This window comes from Dendrobates tinctorius, unplaced genomic scaffold (genome assembly GCF_039654945.1).
Source record: "Dendrobates tinctorius isolate UK_male_01 unplaced genomic scaffold, ASM3965494v1 ptg000098l, whole genome shotgun sequence".
Lineage (NCBI taxonomy): Eukaryota > Metazoa > Chordata > Amphibia > Anura > Dendrobatidae > Dendrobates > Dendrobates tinctorius.
In genome coordinates, this window is record NW_027361766.1 from 28,024,354 (window position 1) to 28,030,353 (window position 6,000).

Sequence of the window (6,000 nt, forward strand, 5' to 3'; positions counted from 1 at the left end):
AAAAAATTAAAACACATTCATATAGGGTAGAAAGGGAAAGCTAAGGGTAGCCAAAAGTTAACATAAAAAGTATAACCTCCCAGAAACCTAAAGAGGTGAAAGGAAGAGGAACTGGGAAGGAAAACAAACAGTCTAAATGCACAAAATCAATTGGTGTTTATCATTCAAGGTAAACCCCTTAGCTAAAGGGTTGGAACTTCTAAACTCAAGTCCACATAGAGGTATAGCCAGCAAGGAAGTGCAATGAAAGGTGAACATTAAAATCCAACCCAGAATATGATAGGGCAGGCCAAAACATGAAAATATTAAAAACCTGAAGAGAAGAAAACTAAGAATGGGAGAAAAAAGACAATTGGAATCATCAGTATTTAGACAGGGGAGAAAAGGCAATAGTTCAGCAGACAGGAGAACGGATCACGCAGCAACATGTCAGGCGTCGATGATAGAACTTCCACAGCAGGAAATCCACATGAAGATCCTCCAAATCAACCTAGGAATTATTTTCATGGAATCTGAGGCTGACACTGATATAAACCATATTGACCTGTTTGAGAATACTAAGCCTCGGATCTCCCAATAACTGCGGAATATCCATCATTTGCAAAATCACTTACAAAGCTGTATTCTACTTTCAAATTGAAAGGTATGATTGTGACTGATCCTTCTATAAACAGAACTCTTCCTCTAATACATCAAGTAGCCAATCTGAAATTGGCGAGGATATTATAGGAACTGACACAACTAGACTTAAATACACCAGCCTGAAGAAGATTTAACTATGACAATTCAACAGGTACTCAACTGTGAAAATACATTCATTTCCTCAGTAATTATAAATACCAACTTGAAACTAACAAAACACACAGCATTCTTTTAGATCTGCAACAAATTCAAAAAGAAACTGCAACTCCTTTTATATCGCAACAAAAGGCGGCAACAACTTTAAAGATGCAAATTGCCAGGTCGGAGGTCCCTGAAAGGAAAATAACTTGAAAATTAGAGGTGTTTTGAAAAAAGTAAATTAATCAGAGTTAGATAACTTTATTACAAATATGGCATCCCAAGTAATCTCAGAATTATCTAAGGAAAAAAATTGTCCTCAGCATTCATAGAGTCCCGAAACCTCAACATCTACCCAAATAAATACCAAGAGGCATTATTATAACTTCCAAATAAGCAAGTAGTTACTATTCCTGATGGAGAAAGCAGAGAAACTCCCTGAACCATAAATTTAAATTCTTCTTTTCAAGAACTGATCTAGAAGTACTCTAAAAGCAATGAAAACTTTCCAGAACACTACAAAAAAGCTGGTCCAAGTTGGAATTAGATATCAATGGTTATTTTCTGCTACTTTACAGATCTATTATGGAAACACAATGTACTCCATTTCATCTCTTGACAATGGACTAGATCTTCTACAAATACTTAATATGTGCCCTACATCATGAGAGTACAACTTCAACGCTCAATTGGATTACATTTTTTTTCTTATTTTCCTGCAAAGAATGTTCACTATAACGTAATCTACTGATTTATTCAATGTCACTGATTTTCCCTACCTCTGCTGCTTGCAATCACTTTTTGTTTTTCCACTAACCCCTGCTATACCCCCAATGTTATTTATGACCTCCTTATTTACTCTAACTTGAATCTCCTGCATCTGATGCAGTCTTAATTATCTGACCAAGATGAGCACAGATCACTCCCCTCTGTTTCATACCTGAATGCATTTTCTAGTAAATATATTGCAAACCATATGTCTGCAAAGACATCAGCATACAGAGCACACCATACAAGTGCAATTTAGAAGTGTGGAGCTATGAATTAACTCAGAATTGAACCAGAAGGAAACTGAAGGTAACTGGATACATAGTCACAGTAAACAATGTTTGTTTGTTTTCACTCTCACCCGTATAATCCTTCACTTTCTACTAACCCCCCTAATCCCTACACCTAGTAAGGAACTGTTCATCTCTCCCTCCATCCTCCCTATCCATCACACCTCCTCCTCAGATCTGATCCACAAAATGCAATCCTCTGTCTTCAAATACAGACAACCCCCTTATGCCCTCTCCTGTTCCCATCTGCTATCGTTTTCTTTGCTCCTTCTCTGGTGGTGGTGCTGGTGATATTTTTCCAAATCCTGGTCTTCCTCATCACATCCCAACAGTCATTTCTACCACCCATCCACGATCTATCACAACTTTCCGTAACCTCTCTAAACTTATACTCATCCACCCAGTCCCCGCTTCCCCAGTCCCACTAACATGTGCTCTATGGAACGCTTGCTCTGTCAGCAACAAACTTTCCTACATCCATGATCTTTTTATTACTAAAAAACTTTCCTGGCTCGCCATCACCAAAACCTGGCATACCCCTTCTGACACCCCTTCCCTTTTTTTGGAAGTGCATTGAGCAGCAAGGTGGTGTGCTGGTGAAAGGGGGAAAAAAAAAAAAAAAACTCTTTTAAATCTTCTTCCTGAGCGAGTGTGAACGAGCTGAGTGTGACCTGAGCATAAGTGCGAACTGTGGTAAGTGTGTGACTTGAAATTCAGTGAAGAGGTATTTGGAAAACCTATAACAAATACCTGTGTGAGTTGCTGAATTGTAAGTTGCTGAGTGCTTTCTACCTGTTCAATTTTTGCGGGGCTTTGGGGGCTTGTTTAACCTATATTTTCTCTCTTCAGGGTTAATCTCTTATTTTACTATCTGTGTTTTTAAGGGTAAACTATATTGCATTTAAATCTTGAGGTGTAACTATATTCACAAGGGGTTAATTAAGGGTGGGAGTTCATACAGTAATTAAGGGTTTATAAGGGGCAGCTGGTTGGGGCTCAACTCCTTTTGGAAGTGCATTGAGCAGCAAGGTGGTGTGCTGGTGAAAGGGGGAAAAAAAAAAAAACTCTTTTAAATCTTCTTCCTGAGCGAGTGTGAACGAGCTGAGTGTGACCTGAGCGTAAGTGCGAACTGTGGTAAGTGTGTGACTTGAAATTCAGTGACTTTAGATTCAGGGAGTTTCCAAGGGAGGTCTTACTGAATTGCTGTTATATTAATACTTTTTTTTTTTTTAAATTTATTTTTGCTTATCTTATTGTCTGGTGCAATCCCCATTAGGATGTGCTCCACTACTGCCAATGCCATCCAGTGCACGTCATGCCGCATGTATGAAATCCTTGAACAGCCGGTCGAGGGTGCATACTGCTGTGCAAGATGTGAGCACGTTGTGCATTTGGAAGCCCAGATACTGGATCTAAATGTGCAGCTGGCAACACTGAGATCCATAGACAATATGGAAAGGAGTCTTCTGCTCACTGAGCAGACGCTCAATGGGATAGATGAGGGGGGATGCTAGGTTGGAGCTGCAGGACAATGAAGCAGCTAGCTGGGTGACAGTTAGAAGGCGGGGTAGAGGGAAGAGCACCAGGGAGGCTAGTCCTGATCTGGCACACCCCAATAAGTTTGCTAAGTTGGCAGATGAGGGGAGTGTCGGTGCAGGAGTAGCACTGCTGCAGCAAGGCATGTCCTCTGAAAGCCGGAGGAGTGTCTGCTCCAGTAAGGGGGGAAATAGGAGAGCAGGGCAGGCCAGACAGGTTCTGGTAGTGGGAGACTCAATTATTAGGGGAACAGATAGGGCAATCTGTCACAAAGACAGGGATCGTCGAACGGTGTGCTGCCTACCTGGCGCTCGAGTCCGACACATCGCTGATCGGGTTGACAGATTACTGGGAGGGGCTGGAGAGGATCCAGTGGTCATGGTGCACATTGGCACAAATGATAAAGTTAGAGGTAGGTGGAAGGTCCTTAAAGATGATTTCAGGGAATTAGGCTGTAAGCTTAAAGCAAGGACCTCCAAGGTGGTATTTTCGGAAATACTTCCTGTACCACGTGCCACGCCAGAGAGGCAACGGGAGATTAGGGAGGTTAATAAGTGGCTCAGGAATTGGTGTAGGAAGGAGGGGTTTGGGTTCCTGCAGAACTGGGCCGACTTCTCAGTTGGCTGCAGGTTCTACGCTAGGGACGGGCTGCACCTCAATGGGGAGGGTGCAGCTGTGCTGGGGGAGAAAATGGCTAGAAGGTTGGAGTGTTTAAACTAGGGACGGGGGGAGGGTATTCCTTTTATAGGAGGGGAAGACAGTGCAGATAGAGACCTGGGCACAAATAATGACATTGGGGGTGGGGGTGGCATGGGGGGTGGGGTTAGAACAGTTAATAATTTAAGAAAGAATAGAGGTACAGAGAGATACATAAAGTGCATGTATACTAATGCCAGAAGTCTCGCCAACAAAATGGAGGAATTGGAGTTAATGTTGTTGGAACATAATTATGACATGGTGGGGATATCTGAGACATGGCTGGATGAGAGCCATGACTGGGCTGTTAAATTACAGGGCTATAGTCTGTTCAGAAATGACCGTACAAATAAGCGAGGGGGAGGCGTGGGTTTATATGTAAAATCATCCTTAAAACCCATCCTTCGTGATAATATATATGAATCTAATGAAAATGTAGAGTCCCTGTGGGTAGAGATAAGGGGAGGGGGGAAAAATAATAAATTACTGATAGGGGTTTGTTATAAATCTCCAAAAATAATGGAAGCTACAGAGAATATCCTCATAAAGCAAATAGATGAAGCAGCGACTCAAGGAGAAGTCATTATTATGGGGGACTTCAACTACCCCGAAATACATTGGGGAACCGAAACCTGCAGTTCCAGCAAAGGTAATAGGTTTTTGACTACTATGAGAGACCATTACCTTTCACAACTGGTTCAGGACCCAACAAGAGGGGGGGCACTGCTAGACCTAATATTAACCAACAGGCCAGACCGCATATCAAATGTAAGGGTTGAGGGTCACTTGGGTAATAGTGATCACAAATTAATAAGTTTTCATGTATCCTTTAATAAGATGTGTAGTAGAGGGGTTACAAGGACACTAAACTTTAGGAAGGCAAATTTCCAACGGATGAGAGATGATCTTGGTGCAATTAACTGGGACGATATCCTGAGACATAAAAATACACAAAGAAAATGGGAGACGTTTATTAGCATCCTGAATAGGACCTGTGCACAATATATACCGTATGGGAATAAACATGCGAGAAATAGGAGGAAACCACTATGGCTAAATAGAGCTGTAAGGGGCGCAATAAGAGATAAAAATAAAGCATTTAGAGAATTAAAGCAAGTAGGTAGTGATGAGGCATTAAATAAATACAGAAGATTAAATAAATTCTGTAAAAAGCAAATCAAGACAGCAAAGATTGAGACAGAGAGACTCATTGCCAGAGAAAGTAAAAATAATCCCAAAATATTCTTTAACTACATAAATAGTAAGAAGCTAAAAAATGATAGTGTTGGTCCCCTTAAAAATAGTCTGGGTGAAATGGTGGATGAGGATGAGGAAAAAGCCAATATGCTAAATGACTTTTTTTCAACAGTATTTACACAAGAAAATCCCATGACGGATAACATGATCAGGGATAAAAATTCTCCATTAAATGTCACCTGCTTAACCCAGCAGGAAGTACGGCGGCGTCTACAAATCACTAAAATTGACAAATCCCCGGGCCCGGATGGGATACACCCCCGAGTACTGCAGGAATTAAGCACAGTCATAGATAGACCACTATTTTTAATCTTTAAAGATTCCATAATAACAGGGTCTGTACCACAGGACTGGCGTATAGCAAATGTGGTGCCAATATTCAAAAAGGGGACAAAAACTGAACTTGGAAATTATAGGCCTGTAAGTTTAACCTCAACTGTGGGTAAAATCCTGGAGGGTTTTCTAATAGATACTATACTGGAGTATCTGGAGAAGAATAACCTTATGACCCAATATCAACATGGGTTTACAAGAGACCGTTCCTGTCAGACTAATCTGATAAGCTTTTATGAAGAGGTAAGTTCCGGACTGGACCAAGGGAATGCAGTGGACGTGGTGTACATGGACTTTTCAAAAGCTTTTGATACGGTGCCACACAAAAGGTTGATACATA